General features: G+C 31.7%; 1 long non-coding RNA gene across 3 annotated transcripts; it reads left to right on the forward strand.

Annotated features, from left to right (window-relative positions):
* Window positions 1-4,650: 4,650 nt before the first annotated feature.
* LOC139877560 (uncharacterized) lies at window positions 4,651-7,290 on the forward strand. Of its 3 annotated transcripts, none has more exons than XR_011768668.1 (6): window positions 4,661-4,776; window positions 4,868-4,897; window positions 5,919-6,139; window positions 6,212-6,568; window positions 6,672-6,795; window positions 6,913-7,290. It is a non-coding gene; the product is annotated as an uncharacterized lncRNA (long non-coding RNA). The 3 variants fall into 3 exon arrangements; XR_011768667.1 differs by having other exon boundaries at window positions 4,687-4,727; window positions 4,809-4,897; XR_011768666.1 differs by having other exon boundaries at window positions 4,651-4,897.
* Window positions 7,291-19,498: the final 12,208 nt, after the last annotated feature.

Raw genomic sequence — 19,498 nt, forward strand, 5'->3', positions numbered from 1 at the left:
AGTAACTAGTCGGGTCATGTGACGTATTTTGGTTTAGTCAAATGGGTCATGAGTATAACCCGGTTATGATTTAATTATGAAATGTACGTTTAATTAAAGTCGTTAGACGTAATGTGATAACAAATACGTTTTGGAAATTGTGTAATGGGACCTAAAGTGTTATTTTATGTATATTAAAAAGGAAAATTTTTATGGTCTGGAAAACGACGGGTTGGGTCGTTACATCGACCTAAACCGAACCCAAACGTTAAGATGAAAAATGACCCAATTAGACACAATCGGCCCTGGTCTCAACCCAACCTGTTAGACGTATTTGAAAGTTAACCTGTTTTGACCCAAACTCATTTGATTCCTGAGTGGTATCGTGTGGTGTTGATTTGAAAGTCGTGTCAATTTTAAATTGTTGGATTATAATTATATTTGTGTACTTTTTTGAGGCCGATGTATTATATTTTGAATCGAGTTATAAGGTTTACAGAAGTTGAGGTATTGATCATGAAGTCGTGTTGGTGGATACACTACAACAAAAATGGCCTTTTCGGGACCCCCAAAAAAGTCCTATAATGTACCTTTATAGGACATTTGGGCTGATATGACCCTTATGTAAAAGGTCCTTTAAGGGTGGTGTCCCAAAAACTCAAAATGAAAATAGTCCTAAAAACATATAGGACCTTATTTGATGGTCTTATAATATGACTAGTATATGGTCCTAATAGATTTATAAGAACCCTTATAATGGGTCCTACAAACATTTAAGGACCTTCACATAGGATCCCATAATGTGACTGTTAATATGTGTAAAAAAATTATAAGGACCTTAATAACTACACAATTAGGGTCCCAAAAGACATATTAGGATCCTAAAAAGGGTCCTAATATCCCAAAATCATTATGAAACTCACGAACAGGGTCCTATGATATGACTAATGACCACATGAATAGGGTCCTTACTAATATATTAAGACCTTTCAAAAGAGTCGAAATATCTAAAATTAGATTAAGAACCTTTTACCTGGGTCCTAAAATGTAACTTATCTATAACACAAAAAAGGTCCTAAAACACATAATGGAACCCTTAAAGAAAAGGTCATATTACCTAATATGTTTATGGAACCATTAAAGAAAGGCTCCTATTACCTAATATGTTTATAAAACCCTTAAAGAAAGGGTCCTATTACCTAACACGTTTATGGAACCCTTAAAGAAAGAGTCCTATTACCTAATACGTTTAAGGAACCTATTTTCAAGGTGCGGTAAATCATCAATTGTAATGTCAAAATAAATTAGAAGTCTTTTGGTGATGCAAGTGGAGCGGATAACCGTGTAAGTCCCGGAACTTGAGCTTTCTAGGATTGTTGAGAGTGTTGGGAACTCGGTTGAGTTTTGTAACCGACGGAAGTTATCAAGCTAACGGGAGTTAGTCAACTAGTAGAGTGATGGAGATGATTATGCGACATTATTCTCCAATGTTCTCAAAATTAGTGTGATGATTACTGGTAACACTAGGGCTTCGAGTACTTCCTTTACTCTCTAATCAAAAGCGGAAACTAGCTCTTAAGGACTGATTTGACCAAAACGGACAGTTTTATTTATGCGGCGTCGTTAGGTCGCAAGACGTCATAATCAGCTATAAAGAGAGGGAAATAGTTTTAAATTTATATTTAGGGCCTAAATCGTATTACTCCTTATTATGGTGAGTAAGGGAAGTATGACCTAGGTTCAAATTTTTAAGAAGTCAGTAGAATCGAACTTATTTAACTTAAGATAATTCTAAAGTAGAGGAGGAGTAGTAAATTACCTAATTTTGGGTCTTCGTAATTAGAGAGTCTTCCTAATCATTTTAGATTTCGTATCCAGAGATTCATGGCAATTCATTTTACCAATTAGTCACAATCACATTTTGTTCATGCAAACGCGGAGTAAATCTTACAAAACGATGTTTTGATCATAACTTAAGTTTTACAAATCAAAATCACGTGATATCTAAATGAAAACTTATTAGTTTTTCTTAAGGAATCCACTTATTAACACTACATGAATTAATTCACAAGCATGCAATCGTTGAAAATTAATTTCACACAAAGTCTTACCGAAATCGTTTTAATCCTAACTTTCGAGTCGTACGTCAAAAACATGCAACATCTACATGTAAAATCAATAATTTTTTGAAAGATATTCCGTAATGAGCATATTATGATTAGTAGAGCATCATGTTATCAAAGAAAAATCATATCCATCACCAATTCACAACGAAACCCTAATTGCATGCAACTTTCTAACCGTTCTTCGAAACAACGCGTTATCTACATGCAAACTTAATAATTTTTCGATAGAAATTCAAATAAGTAAAAAGATTAACATTATTTATCATGCATAGATAATTTTCGGTCAGATCAAATTAGTGGGTTAACCAAAGTAGCATGTACGCACATTTAACGATCAAATCGGACATACACATAACATGATTTAAGCACTAGACACCATTATAACCCCAATAGACATAAAAAAGATGATAATAAGAAATTTAGAGATTTTATATCTTACCCTAATCACTTAATAAGTGGTATGGTTGCGTAGAGCTTGAAGAGAGAGTCACGAATACGTAAGAAATCAAGTAAGCAAGCAAATAACGAACGAGTTATTCGGGTTGGACGATTTCGAAGATGATGATTATGATGATGATGATGATGATGATGTGGCGGTGTTCTTGCGGCCGTGAGTTGTGATGGGGAGGGAAGAGTTTTGCCACATATTTTGTTAAATTGCAAATTAGCTAGTCTTGGGCCTTTCCTAATTACATTAAACTTGGACCACAAGTAACCGGGCCACAAGAAAGTCAAAAATATAGAGGGGCATGGGGTGGTCGGTTTAATTGGGCCCTTAGGGGTGTCCATGGATTAGTTTAATTGCTAGCTCATTAATTGTGTAGTTCATTTACGTGCCGTTAACCGAAACCGAGTACCCGGAACGTTAACCGATCGTTTAAACGAATCCTACGCGTTTTAATTTATAAAAATTCTAATAAATTAAAAATATTTTATAAACATAATAATTAATTAAAATACTTATTAAAAGTAAATTTAACGTTCGTTTCTTTGTCTCAAAGACGTTTTTCCGGTTTTCACTAACCGTACGTTTTTCAATGTACTTTTAAACCGAAGTGTTTTTCTTATACAATATGTAATACATAATTATCTAGTATCCTTTAAGGATTAAGTATGAATTCATAGAATTCAATTAATGGCCGTTAAATACTTAACAGAAAGTTAACGAAAAATTTACGGAAAAAGCAGGGTTGTTACACGGTGGTTCGCGATCGTTCACTTTTTGTGTGATTTTAGATGACTTCTGATCTCGAACTCGTTCCGTAGATTGGTTACCTTCTCTATTACTTCTCTTGGATTTTGTTGGTTTTAAGTTGTAGTCGTGTGTTTGTTTTAGATTACATATTTGTTTTAGTCGTGAGCTTTTGTCTTGGGTTTGGTTTGTTTAGCTCTGTAGTTTATCGCGTTTGTATGTTTATATGGTTTTCATCCTTTTAATGAAATCCTTTCTTTCTATATAAGCTTTGTTTTTCCGCCAAAAAACAATTTAGATTTAGATAAAGTCATAAAACTAATAATTTAATATAGTTTTATTTCCCTAAAAATAATGTAGTACTGTTAAAATTGCTTTTGAATCTAACCTTTACTCCTTCAATAAGGAATCTTGTTTCGTTCATGTGATCATACTAGTACTAGTATTATAAAATTACACAAAAGCAATTAAAAAAGTAGCACTTTTAAGAGGAAAATAAAAAACAAAAGTGCCCCAACAAAAGTAAGAAAATATATAAAGAAGGAGAATAAAAAAGTAAAAACAAAGCATATACGAATCCCACCAATTCACCAAATATATTAAAGAAGGAAAGGTTAAAATTTGCAAGGCCACAACGGAAAAAACAAGTCACCATTTAACCTTAAGACTACTCACATCGGGGGCGCGGTTGGGCCGCCGTAGCCCCCGCCGTTGAAGGACACCGCTGTTACCGAGCGTGGTAGGGGTGCGGTTGTATTGGCCTCGATGCAAAATGTTGTGCAACGACGTGCTGCTTCACGCTAGTGGGACCCAAAATTGAATAAAATTTGTAATTTATTAAATTTAGTTGCAGGAGGGCTAGCAATTTATGGGTTAAGTGGTGGAAGACAAGAATGGTGGAAGACAAGAAGAAGAAGAAGCAATTTAGGGGTTTTTTATTTGGTATCTATACTGTAATAGATATACATATACTCCGTACTTTATTTAAAAATATACTCCGTATCAATCAATTATAATTCTAATAATATAATTTTTATTATATAATATACAAATCATAAATAATGTAATCTTTATTTAATGTGTATTTTTATTTAAATAATTTCTATTTTATTAAATGTGTTTTAAAAAAGGCGTTGGAAAAATAATTTAAATAATAATAGTAATAAAATAAATAAAAATATATAATAATAGAAGTGAGGTCAATGTGGTGGGTGTGATGGATGTTAGTGAATGTGATTGAGAATGTGATTGAAAGAAGATGCTTAGTTGGCACCAATATAGTTCCATGAGTGGTGTCATGGATAAGAGTGGTAATTGACTCATTAGTAGTCTTCACACAGTCACACAGACACACCACGTTTCATACACATCAACCCCGTGTTAATTTGCTATATCCTGTAAACCTCCAAAAGCTTGAATCAATCTCCACGGTTCTAACTTTTCAAAACCTCGCTTTCTCTATCACAATTTCGACATTTCGTATGTTTTATATATACTGAATACTGATACAGTGATACTGATACTGGCTTGTTGTTAAAAGTACATAGTTATTTGTTATTTGTGAACTCAGATTTTTGGTGCTGCCACGATCTTTAATCCGGTAAAATTTTAGCTTATCTTTTAGCTTTATGTTTTAGCATTATCTTTAATCTTCATTTGTGTGTGAATTTTAACATTATTGCTTGCGTTTCCAGATGTTATAGTTAGGGTTTTAGTTCGTGAGCTGTAGGTTTGAGTCTATTAATGGGCCGCTATTTTCACTAAACACACACAGAGCAAAACCATACGCGATTATAAACAAAATCATTTCATCCTCTTTCCAATTTCTTTCTGCAAGGTTTGGTTTCGATTTTAATTAATTCACGCTTCAATTTGTTTTTTCAAGGCAAAAGTCACTAAGCAAAGGTTTGGTTTCGATTTTTAATGGCACTGCAATAATTTTGGTATCATATAGGCTTTTACAGATATGCCATTGTAAATTTTATTAACGTATTTTGCACTAATGCAAAAAGTAGAGTGTGACCGTAGATGACAGATTTTACAGATATACTCCGTGTTATGTTTATTTTATATATGGTATATTATTATATATTTGTATATTATTGTATTATGGTATATAGGTAATAGTTAATAGTTATTAATATTGTGTTATTATAATTTTATAAATAAATAAATATAAATAAATTATAAATTGAAATTACAAATTTGACTTCCTACTGTTAATTATAAATTCAGGTTGAGTTATGTAGTACAATATGCATTTTCTATTTGGATTGTGCAACTAATAGCTAATGTATGTATGTAAGAAGTATTTAGTGATCAGTGACTTGTGGTTAAGTGACTTTTGCATACAGTAATCAGTGTTAATAATGAATTAAATTAGGATTTTGGTTCTTTTGAACAACTAAACGATTATGTTTATGTATCTAGACAAATTTTTTTTTTTTTTTTTTTTTTTTTTTTTTTTTTTTTTTTTTTTTTTTTTTATATGTTTCTCTTCTATAGTTGCACAAACAATGTTTAAATTTATTATTGTTATTATTTATGTTGTAATTTTTTTCTTTTCTTTCTGGTTCTAGAATGAACTGAGATATTGTAACATGTGAGTTTTTTTTTCACAGGGTTATAAATGTCTCACGTGGGCCATAGAGATGCGGAGCCTGGTGGTCTATGGGAGCGTTTGGTTCGTGGTGCACTTGGTAGGGAGAGAACCGGGATCGATGCTTATGGGCGGCCACTGCTGGAAATGTTCCATCGTCACTTTCAAACAGCAGGGACATTGAATCTATATTACAAGCAGTCGATGAAATTCAGGATGAGGATCCAAACATATCTAGAATATGTATGTATATCATTCACTCAGATGTTGACCGATTTTGACCTTGATTGATTTTTGACCTGTTACTTATTGCAGTAAGTTGAGCATGCTTATACACTGGCTCAAAATCTAGATCCTAACAGTGAAGGTAGGGGCGTGATACAGTTTAAAACGGGGTTGAATTTCGTTATCAAGGTAAGATATTCATGTCAGTTAGACAGTTTTCTCTTATGCTTATTAACTACATGTGATATATTACATGTTTTCCTTTTGTTGTTATGTGTTTTTGGCATCAAAAACAAGCAAAAAAAGAAAGACAGTGTGGGCTTTGACCGAAGTCAAGACATAGCTCGTTTACATGAGTTTTATATGCATTACAGAGAAAAGAATAATGTAGATAAGCTACGTGAGGAGGAAATGGAATTAAGGGGGTCGGGTTGGAAACTATCAAGAGTAGGAATCTTTTATCTCTATCTCTATTTTTAATGATATTTAAATATTCTTTTGTATTTATATATTAATCTATTAATATATTATATGTTATGGTTTAAAACAGGTTAGAACGCAAAACAGTGAAGAGAGAAAGAGTTTATGCAACTCTTAAAGTTCTGGGAACTGTTTTAGAACAGCTTACTAAGGAGGTTTCCCCTGAGGAAGCAGAATGATTGATTCCCGAAGAGGTTTATGTGTTCATCTATTATATTTTTTTTTTCTATTTTTCGTTAATTTAATAATAATATAAACTGTCTGATTAGTGAATACTTTGTTAAAGTCCAAATGTTGCTTCATTTTTTTAGTTAAAAAAGGTGATTGAATCTGATGCTGCTGCTATGACAAAAGAAGACATGATTGCTCTTAATATTATTCCTCTTGAGTCTGACCCAGAGGCAAGGGCGAATGTAAGCACAACCAAATGGGGTCTTTGACCCCATTAAAATATTTTTGTTATATATAAACTACTACTAATATTATAGGACATCACTAAATTTATAAATAGGATTCCATATACTTTTAAAATTTGTGGTTTTTATGGAAGTAAATAGTCATTTTTTAGAAGAAAAAAATGTCATAAGTAGTACGCACACAATATTTGTAAAATACAGGGACGCTGTTAGCAAAAAAAAACCTCGAGTGATGCTGTTTGATTTTTGATGTATAACCAAGGGACCAACAGGGCAAAGAAAGTTCTAATGACAGCCTTAAGGGTTGTCTTTAAGAAATAAATTATGCAAAAAAAAGTAGTACATTAGGTGTGTTAAAGGTAGTTATTTCTAGAAAGTGAGCGGTTACTTAGAATGTACAAACAAATATTGCGTGTCTGAATTTCTTATTGACAACCCTAAGGGTTGTCGTTAGAAAACTTCTATTAATAATGCTTTTGAATCCAACGGTAACTTCTTCAATAAGGAATTTTGCTTCCTTCATGTTTTTACTGAAATGAATAATAATAAGAAGTAAAGCCAATTATAAAATTACAATAGCTATTAAAAAAAGTAGCACTTTATTAAAGAAGGAAGTAAAAAAGAAAAAGTGAACTAACAAAAGTAACAAAAAATAAAGGATGGAAAATGATTTTTAGGCCTACAATTTTTAACCTACAAAATTCCCATACCAAATAGGAGGTTGCCATGTGTATTCCCTTTCAATTATTTTTTATTCAATATCAATATTTTAAGTGCATGCCTAAACTATCCTTATAATTGTTGTAATTTAGTAGTTTATTACTACCTTTTGTCTAAGTTTATACAATACTTATATATTGAAGAGTAGTAATGGAGAGAGAGGAATATATATTCCATATATATGTAAGAATGGTGTACCACTGCAAACTACATCTTTACATATTTATACTACAATATTTCACTGTGCAGTTAGGTGGAATAGTAATACATTCGTGAGTTGATCCACCAAATTTGTTGATCCACTAAATCTACTTTATCAAAAGTGTCGGCCACTAAATTTACTTTACTAAAAGTCTATGATTTATAACACTCCCCCTTGGACGACAATTTTGTTTCATTAAAAATCAACTATATGTTACTACCTCGTTAAAAACCTTGCTAAAGAAAAACCCAGAGGGATAAAAACTTTAGTCAAGGGAAAAAGAGTGCAGTATAGAGTTGACTCCCCCTCAAGTAGACATCGCTGAGTCGTCACATCTTTTGAACATGCCTCATACTAATATTGTGAACATGCGTTCTGAAAATAGCTGTTGGAAGTGATTTGGTGAAAAAGCCAGCAGAGTGTTTTGCTGAATTGAACATATCTCATTTCAATCTGCTTGTCCTTAATGAGATCTTGAGTGTATGAGAAGAATTTAGGAGGTATGTGTTCTGTTCGGTCACTTTTGATATACCCCTCTTTCATCTGTGCAATGCAAGCTGCATTATCTTCATAGATAGTTGTTGGACTTTTATCGCGTTCTAGTCCACAAGAATAAGTAATGAGTTGTCATTGATCTCAACCAAAAACATTCCCGAGTAGCTTCATGTAATGCAATCACTTCGACATGATTTGATGATGTTGCAACAAGTGTTTGTTTTTGAGAATGTCATGATATTGCGGTGCCTCCATTTAGGAATATCTAGTTTGAGATTTAGCTTTATGTGGATCAGATAAATAATCTGCATCTGTATAACCAAACAAATCTTGTTTCGAGTTGTTAGAATAAGATAATTATAAATCAGTAGTTCCCCGAAGGTATCAAAATATGTGTTTGATTCCATTCCAATGTCTTTTAGCAGGGGTTGAGCTGAACCTTGTCAACAAATTAACTGCAAAAGACATGTCAGGTCTTGTACAATTTGTAAAATACATAATAACCCCAATTGCACTAAGATATGGAACTTCTGAACCAAGAAGATCTTCATGATCTTCTAGAGGATGAAATGGATTAGTATCAATATTGAGATCTAACAACCATAGGAGCAATTAATGGCTTTTATTTTGTCCATATTAAAATGTTTTAAAAATCTTTTCAGTATAAGTTGTTTGATGTATAAGTAAGTCATTAGTCATATGCTCAATATGTAAATCAACGTAATACTTGATTTTTTTTTATTTCAAAATCTTTCTTTAGAAGTTGAATGACTTCATAGATTTCTTTATTTAAGATAATTGATATAAACAGTTATGATCACATATCCGAACATTGTTTTTATAAAACACATGTGCAAATAAGTTTATATGTATACCCTTTTCTTATCAAGTAGTAATTTAATCGGTTATACCACATACATCCCGATTATGTAAACCCATATAAAAATCTTTGTGATTTAATGGAATACATTCCCTTGGGTTTTGCATTGGATGCTTATGATACCTTAAACCCTTCAGGTATATTCATATATATCACTATCAATTGATCCATATAGATAAGTAGTAACAACATCCATGAGATGCATTTAAGTAACTACCAGGTTAATTAAGTATCTAATAAGTAATTGTATCCATTACAGAAGGATAAATTTTCCTCATAATTCATTTCTAGTTTTTGTGGAAAATCTTGAGTTACAAGTCTAGTTTTGCCTTGTCACTTCATTTGCACATTTTTTTTTCCGGATAAAAATTCATTTGTATCCCATACGTTTCACATCTTTAAAAGTGATAACGATTAATCCGAAAACTTTTCTTTTATTGAGCGATTCTAATTCAGCTCGTATTTCTCCTTTCCATTGAGCTCAATCATGTCTATTTTGATATTCAATGACAGATTTTGGTTCTAGATCATCATCTTTATTCATGATGTCATTGTATGAAAAATTCTCACCAATATTTTTCATTCCGTTTCGGTTCCATAATATTGCATAATTTATTGCAATTTCTGTATTTATTCTCAATATCCTCTGCAGAAGGAGTATTGATATTTGGCTCTTATTGAACACTTTATTTTACCTCATTATCAGCTGATTTTCTTTTCGAGGATTTTTATCTTCGGAACCAATTGATCTTCCACGTTTCATGCGTGGCAAAGACTCAAGAGTGACATTATTTTCAGCTTTTGGAATTTCAATTCGAGCTGAAGCATTTACTGCTATTATATACGATTTAGTCATTCTTTTTGTATCTTTAAATGCATAAAGTAATTAATTTGCAAGTTCTTTCATATGCATTATATTTGAACTTTCTTTTCGCATTCTTTTCTGCGATGATCGATATTCCTTAATTGATGTTCACACCATGAAACATCATTTTATTTATATTTCATTTCTCCCCCTAATATAGGGAACAATGTTTTATTAAAGTGACAATCAGCAAAATATGTTGTAATAACATCGCCCGTCATGGGTTCAATATATCTTATGATTGAAGATGTTTCATATCCAACATACATTCCCATCCTCCTTTGAGGACCCATTTTAATGCGTTGTAGTGGTACAACTAGAACATACACTATATAACCAAATGTTCTAAGGTGGGAAATATTTGGCTCTCGACCAAAATTAAGTTGGCAATGGAGAATACTTATGACTTGCACTTGGTTTAATGCGAATTAATATCGCATCATGTAAATTTACATGTCCCCATATAAATATTGAGAGTTTTGTACTCATTACCAATTGTCTAGTTATTAGTTGTAAACGTTTATCTATTGATTCAGCTAAATCAATTTTGTGTATGCACATGAGCAACTGGATGTTCACCAATAATCCCTGTAGACATATAATAATCATTAAATGCTTGAGATTTTAACTCATCAGCATTATCAAGTCTCATCCTTTTAATGGTGTAATCAGAATAATGTGTCCTCAATTTAATAATTTGTGCAAGAAACTTTGCAAATGCCATATTACGGCTTGATAACACACAAACATGAGACCATCTTCTAGATGCGTCTATTAGAACCATGAAATATCAAAATGGTTCACATGATGGATGAATTGGTCCATATATATAACCTTGAATTCTTTCAAGAAAATATTGGTGATTCTCAATATTCTTTTCATTAATCACCATATATGCTTTTTCATTAATCACCATATGCGCTTTTCATTAATCACCATATGCGCTGCGTGTGATGACCCTGGAATTTTCGACCAAATTTAAACTTAATCTTTATATGTTTCCGACACGATAAGCAAAGTTTGTAATGTTGAGTCTCGAAAACTTTGGAACAGTTACATGATTGCATTTGCCCTTTTGACCATTCCCCGACGATTCACGAACAATTAATTTTAAAATAGATATGTGTGTATATATACATACATATATATATATAAATAATAATTGAAAATATAATTTTAAATATTATATGTTGTTGTGATTAAAAATAATTATGTAAAATAAAATAAAAATAGGATAATATAATAATTATTATTTAAAATATATTTATATATAAAAATAAAGTATATTAAAAAAAATATTAAATGATTGTGATACTCATTTGATGTGTCGATTGATATTAAGTAAGTTAAATTTAAACTTTTATGATTTTAAAATAAACGGTGATTCGAAAATGAGTTTTATAAATTTTAGGCTTAATAATCATATATGTAAAAGTTGTTTGTCAAATTTTAAAACTTTTTATATTTTACTTGGGGTTGGGAGTGAATAATTAATGTAATTTTTATTCAAGAGTTAATGATCGAATTTTATACCATAATGTCTGAAATAAATAAATATAGTTAATTTAAAATATGAGATTTTTCTGGAAACATTTATCCGCTACTGATTAACAACGGGACACGAAATCCAGCAATAATTGAAGGCGGCTCTTTCAGTGACACCTCCTTTATATTCTGTGTCGATATCTATTACTATACCTAATTGATAAATCCTTTGAAATTACTATGCTTAATTGGATTGAAAGCAACTCATAACAACCTCAATTTTTAATACGCATCATTTAAGAAATACTGTGCCAATGATTTGTGTTTACTGTTTTTGTTTGAACTCCATATCCACTAACAAATTCATATCTTTTTATATATATACAAATACTTATTACAATTTATGAGAAGAAAAGATAGATATATTAAACCATCATCCATTTTGTTCCTTCTTCCTCTACTTATAGTTCCATCGCCACCACACTAACCATCACCATTACCACCTCCGGTCTCCATCATCTGCACCTTATTCATCACCACCCTACCACCTCTCTAACACTCTCTTTCTCTCTCTCTCTCCCCTCTTACTATCTTTCTTATATATAAATACATATATATATAAATACATATATATATATATATATATATATATATATATATATATATATATATATATATATATATATATATATATATATATATATATATATATATATATATATAAACCACGATCAATCCTAACCCTCTTGAACAACCATAATCCGTCGCCACCACCACCATTGCAGTCTGAGATCAAACCCATCACCACCTCACCGTCACCCTCAACCTCTCTCCTCTCTCTCTCTTCTATAGTTCCCTTCGTAAACCCGTTAAATACCCACCATAAAAACCTGCTGAAAATTCGCTGTCTTTATTTTATAGCTACTGCTATTGTACATCGTGATTTAATATAACCCATGAAAGCCTACTGCAAACGTTGCAGTTGCTATTTTCGATTCAAAACCCGGCATCACAGAACCACTTAATTGCCATTAATTTCCGGCTATTTCACTTTACTCCTGCTGCTACAGCCCCCTTTGATGTCGACTGCAGCTGCTACTCACATTCTGTTTCGATTTTAAAATAATGATGATGACGAGTACACTATGTGTAATAGACTAAGCATGATGATAATTACTCGATGATATGAGGATGGTCACGAGATGAGTCGATGTATCAAGGTGATATATCAAGGTTACGGTTAATACTTTGTAATAATGACAACCGTATGATACGAAAATGAAGAAGTTGCGGATGATGATGAACGCGGTTGTGATGATAGATTTAAATGATGATAATGTTGTTGAAATTGTGTTTATGATGATGATGATGATGATGATGATGATGGAGATGACTATTGAAAAATTTAATACGAGTTATAAAGAACTCAGTTCGGAACAAATCAAAAAAACTTGAGTGGTTGAGTGGTTTGCGATTGTGGTATTATAGAGGAGGTCGTGGGTTCAATCCCCGGCCATGGCCAAATTATTTTTAATTAACAACAGAAATGTTGGGCCGTGACTAGTATTTCTCTGTTGGGCTTCAATTTCGTTGTTGGGTCGTTAAGGTTTATTCTGTTGGGCCGTATAAGTACTTGGGCCATGAATTGGTAAGTGGGTTCATATAAGTTGGGTTTTAGTTTAAGAACAAGGAAAACAGAAATCAGACGACCGGTTAGGAGGTTAGTGGGTGAATGAGGGGTCTTGAGTTCAAACCTGATCTGAGGCATTTTTTTTTATAAAAGCTCTTGAAGGTAGTTTACTAATTATGATGATGATGATGATGATGATTATTATTATTATTATTATTATTATTATTATTATTATTATTATTATTATTATTATTATTATTATTATTATTATTATTATTATTATTATTATTAGTAAAGGTACTATTATAGATACTATAGTTATTATTATTATTACAATTATCATTATTATTATCAATAGTAGAAAACTTATGATGTAGTTTTTGTTATAAGTATTATCATTACTATAATTATTATTATTATCAGTATGGTTATCATCATAATCAAATACGATTTTTATCACTATTATAAACGTTATTTTACCACATAAATATTATTTATATAAAACTATACTTAAAAGTAATATTACATATAAATATGTATTAATCATATTAACAATCTATATATAAATATTTATATATAACAAATTAGGTAATTTTAAAATAATAAGTTATATATATTAATAAAATCATATAAATATTAATCTTTTTGAATATATACACAAATTAAATATATATATAATACATGAAATTGTTCGATTACAAGTATATGTATTAATATAGATATGAATGATATAGGTTCGTGAATCCGAGGCCAACCCTGCATTGTTCAATATTGTCATATGTATTTTTACTACAAAATACATTAGGTGAGTTCATTTACTCCCTTTTTACACATTACATTTTTGGGCTGAGAATACATGCACTGCTTTTATAACTGTTTTACGAAATGGACACAAGTAATCGAAACTACATTCTATGGTTGAATTATCGAATCAAATATGCCCCTTTTTAGTCTGGTAATCTAAGAATTAGGGAACATACACCCTAATTGACGCGAACTCTAAAGATAAATCTATCGGGCCCAACAAGCCCCATCCAAAGTACCGGATGCTTTAGTACTTCGAAATTTATATCATGTCCGATGGAGGATCCCGGAATGATGGGGATATTCTTATATACATATTGTGAATGTCGGTTACCAGGTGTTCAATCCATATGAATGATTATTTTTGTCTCTATGTATTGGACGTATATTGATGAGAAATGAAAATCTTGTGGTCTATTAAAATGATGGAAATGATTATTTATGTAAACTAATGAACTCACCAACCTTTTGGTTGACACTTGAAAGCATGTTTATTCTCAGGTACGAAAGAAATCTTCCGCTGTGCATTGGCTCATTTTAAAGATATTACTTGGAGTCATTCATGATATATTTCAAAAGACGTTGCATTCGAGTCGTTGAGTTCATCAAGATTATTATTAAGTTAATTATCGTTAGATATATTATAAAATGGTATGCATGCCGTCAACTTTTGCTATAATGAAAGATTGTCTTTTCAAAAACGAATGCAATGTTTGTAAAATGTATCGTATAGAGGTCAAGTACCTCGTGATGTAATCAACTGTTGTAAATCGTTTATAATCGATACGGACTTCGTCCGGATGGATTGGGACGGGGTATCACAGTTGGTATCAGAGCGGTGATCTTAGCGAATCAGGTCTGCATTAGTGTGTATAACTGATAAGTCGTTAGGATGCATTAGTGAGTCTGGACTTCGACCGTGTCTGCATGTCAAAAGTTTTGCTTATCATTTCGTGTCAAAAATTACCTGCTTATCATTCTTAAAGAATTACTTGCTTATCATCCTTAGTCTAGACACATCTTATTGCATTGATTGCATGATTAGTGTATAGACAAAATTCATATCTTAGCATATCTGCTATTTCATATCTTAGCGTATATGTTATTGTTACCTTTGCCTGACAGCTTCCGTAGATTCCTCCGTAACTTATGGGATTTTAGTATTATATATGCATATGTAAATTATGTATTGCAGGGTACTAATCTACATCCTATAATCTATTTCTCATCGAAAATCCTTCATCTGATCGTACGAGATGAATACTACAACCAGTTCAAGTCCCTCAGATTCCGATAGCTATTCCGATAGCTATTCCGATAGTTATTCCGACAGCTATTCTGACATAGATGTTCACCTAAGCTCCGAAAACAGCGTCATCGGCATGAATCAACCAATCAGCCATTATCAATTCATCTGATGGGTTCGTAGTCGACTTAATTAATGGAAACGCGCAGAAGGCAATCCCTTCCACCAACCGAATTCACCTCTTGACAATGAACCTGAAGCGTTTACCGGCGAACCTGTTCGAGACACCATTTTCAGTCTCATTTTCAAGGTAACTCGACAAGATTATATTCTATCCACAATTCTGAACCTTATTCATCCGCTCGTTCCGATCGACAATCATCCTGGAGTAATAAGTCAACGAACTTCGCGCTCGAATAATCAATTCGGAGAATATGGTACAAAATGTACCAGCTTCAGCAACATCACCGGCACCAACAGTACAATCAATAACAGTACCAGTACCATCAACAATCCATGCTTCAATATCATCATCTGTACTTTGAGTATGATCTTCGTTCGACAAGTCGAATATGTAATCTCTAAAGTTTTAGAGATTATTTATTCTAGTTCCAACCGAAAAGCAAATGAGTTTAATATCATATTAACTCATTAAATCCATGAATACATCTGAAGAAAATATATATGTATATATGTTTTCATAAAGAGTGTAATTAAAAATTCTCTTGTACAAACTGTTAATGGTGAAAATATTTTAACGGGTAGGTAATACCCGAGGACTATTTAAATTTCACATTAATAAGTTACATTGTACGTTCTTCGAATCTGTTTCAACATTCATATACTATCCTACTTACATCCACCGATATACGAATCCGTTTACCACAGAATAACCATATTCATCCAATTACATATTTGGATTTTGACCTATCAGAATCCAACAAGTGGCATGATGAAGAAATAATGGACACAATAAAAATTGATTAGAAACAGATTAATTAACAATATGAAATTCTATTAAGAATCCACGCTAACAAAATCCTAGCTAAACTGTTCCTAGCTAACTGTTAATTCCGTATTACTATTTAATTATCGTAATTTATTTATCGCAGTTTATTTATCGCAATTTACATTCTCGCAATTTTATTTATCGTCATTTAATTTCTGTTATTTACTTTACGCACTTTATTTATCGTCATTTAATTTCTGTTATTTATTTTACGCACTTTAAATATCGGGACACGTATACAAGGTTTTGACATATCATATCGACGCATCTATATATATTATTTGGAATCACCATAGACACTCTATATGCAGTAATGATCGAGTTCTCTATACAGGGTTGAGGTTGATTCTCAAATAATATATATACTTTGAGTTGTGATCGAGTCTGAGACATGTACACGGGTCACGATATTTATTAATTAATTCGAATATTATATATTAAACTATATATAAATTATTAGACTGTTAACTGTGGACTATCGACTGTGGACTAATAACATTGGATAATTAAAATGAATTAAAATATTGATTATAATATATGAAACTAAACAATTCTTCAAGTTTGCCACTTGATTTCATCTAAACCTCATTTGTATCTTGACGATTACAATCTGCGATTAAACCTTTCATGAATCTTGAAAACACCTCAATCGAGAGGATGAACCAACCGCATTTCATCTACGGAAGAAAAGATTGATGCATATAGTCATAAACCTGAAAATACTCGAAACCTGAGTAAACGTTTAACACGTATCTGTGCTAGCTTCTTTAGCGTTATTATTACCGAAAATAACTTTGCATCTGCTGTTCGAGATAGCCAGTTTTGTCACAGTTCCAACAAGACAACTTCGACTTTTCGTACGAAACAACCTTATTATAACGTTGATTTATACGCGTGCTCTTTTATTGTTACCAGGGAACCTTTCATATTCCACCATGTTACCATCAGCGTTTAATCATCTAAAAACACAATTCTCCTGAAACCACCTCGGATTAATAACCGATGATTCAGATATCATAGCATTAAATGCAGAGGAAACAGAAAAATGATAGGTGGTCTAAACGGCCAAAAGTTTGATGATAAAGAAAGGAGTGTTAGGAACGCTCGATAGAAAATTGGGTATTGAAAAACAGATTGAGCTACCCATGAAGGAGACCAAGGACAAATACAAGGACCAAACCCTATATTCAAAGGATTCAGGTAATTCTGGATCCGTTGAAATCTTTAGAGAATATCTTGCTTCGAAGTCATGTTAAAATCTTGCGGAAAATCTTTCTCCATCAACCATCGAACTTAGAAATTCCAAAATATCATCATCAATATCTTCGATATTTCTGAGGATATTTTCATAAATATTCTCGTCCGAAAATATATACCTCCTCGTGCTTCCTGTGTATCATTATATTGGAAACATTCAATAGAAAATTTAGTACCGAAAAGCAGATTATGCGAAACTAGGAAGAAAGCCGTGGACAAATCACAAAGAATAAGTTTGACTTCAAAGAATCCAAATGATTCAATGTCTGCTAAAGTCTTTAGTGAATATCTTACTCCTTACTCTAAACCCTTGCAGACAATAGTTTCTATCATCCTCTGATATTAGATATTCAAAGATATTATCTTGTCTTTTATTATAAATATCCTCCATATTTCTGAAGATATCTTCATAACTATACTTATCTGAAATCATTAATCTCTTCATGCTATCAGTGTTACATCATATAGAAACTGTTAGTTTCTATATTCTATAAACTTTCGAGCTTAAAATATGAATGTTATTGAAGTAATGTTGGGAACTGATGCATGAGTTAGTATAATATAATGACACTTGATCAACGTGATTATATTACAGTAAGTCATGCTGAGTTTCTAATGGGACGCGATGATTCACAGATTATAACGTCATCATGTTCCATGTTACATAACTCTTTCATTGTGCTTAACTTCTGAACATATCAAGAAAATATATTCTTGATAGTTCTATTCTCAGTGATTCAGGTAATTTGACAAAACAAATCGTGCTACTACCTTTCCCTTCTACCTTGTATATTATGATAATTCGAAACTCCATACCTACGAATTTTGGACCGTTATTCGCTTGACTTGAAGTCGGGAAGAGAAAAACAAAAACATGTAGCTTCGGAATATAAATAAGAATAGGAACAACATCAAACAATAAATTACAAACCGTGTATATCTATGCGAATAACAAGATAAAGACACGGGAGAATTAGAAATACTATAACCCCAAGGTAATAGTAAAAGTAAACAGATTTTTCTAGTGGAAGATTGAAAAGAAGGATGACAAAAATGATAATTAGGAAAATATCAAGAATCAGAACGGGATTAAGCATTTTCACAATCTTTTGGATGTATGGACTAAGAAAGAAAGTATAAAAATGGTGAGAATAATGGAACAGAAGAGTTTGATTTATAAGGGAAATATCAGACAGAATAATCGAGACAGATCACCGTATTTAATTATAGAGATCTTAATTTCCTTATTTGCCGAAGAATCAAATTTTATAGATTTTGAAGATTTTCTTTAATTCCTTGAATTCCGGAATTCAACCAAGACAACGTCAACAGCTAAGACGCACCTTATTTTCTAATTTCCACCATGACTACATCAAAAGTTAAATCTCTATCTCAATCTGTTGTGACAGCTTCATTCGTACACTTCATCTAATCAAATCGTTTTATCTATATTAGTCAATAATGATAAAACTCAATTTATCAACTCATATTTGTCATGAAAACATATTTATTGTTAGTCATAACCACCTCACTCAAATTTCGGGACGAAATTTCTTTAACGGGTAGGTACTGTGATGACCCGGGAATTTTCGACCAAATTTAAACTTAATCTTTATATGTTTCCGACATGATAACCAAAGTTTGTAATGTTGAGTCTCGAAAACTTTGGAACAGTTACATGATTGCATTTGCCCTTTTGACCATTCCCCGACGATTCACGAACAATTAATTTTAAAATAGATATGTGTGTATATATACATACATATATATATAAAAATAATAATTGAAAATATAATTTTAAATATTATATGTTGTTGTGATTAAAAATAATTATGTAAAATAAAATAAAAATAGGATAATATAATAATTATTATTTAAAATATATTTA

Source organism: Rutidosis leptorrhynchoides, chromosome 11 (genome assembly GCF_046630445.1).
Source record: "Rutidosis leptorrhynchoides isolate AG116_Rl617_1_P2 chromosome 11, CSIRO_AGI_Rlap_v1, whole genome shotgun sequence".
Lineage (NCBI taxonomy): Eukaryota > Viridiplantae > Streptophyta > Magnoliopsida > Asterales > Asteraceae > Rutidosis > Rutidosis leptorrhynchoides.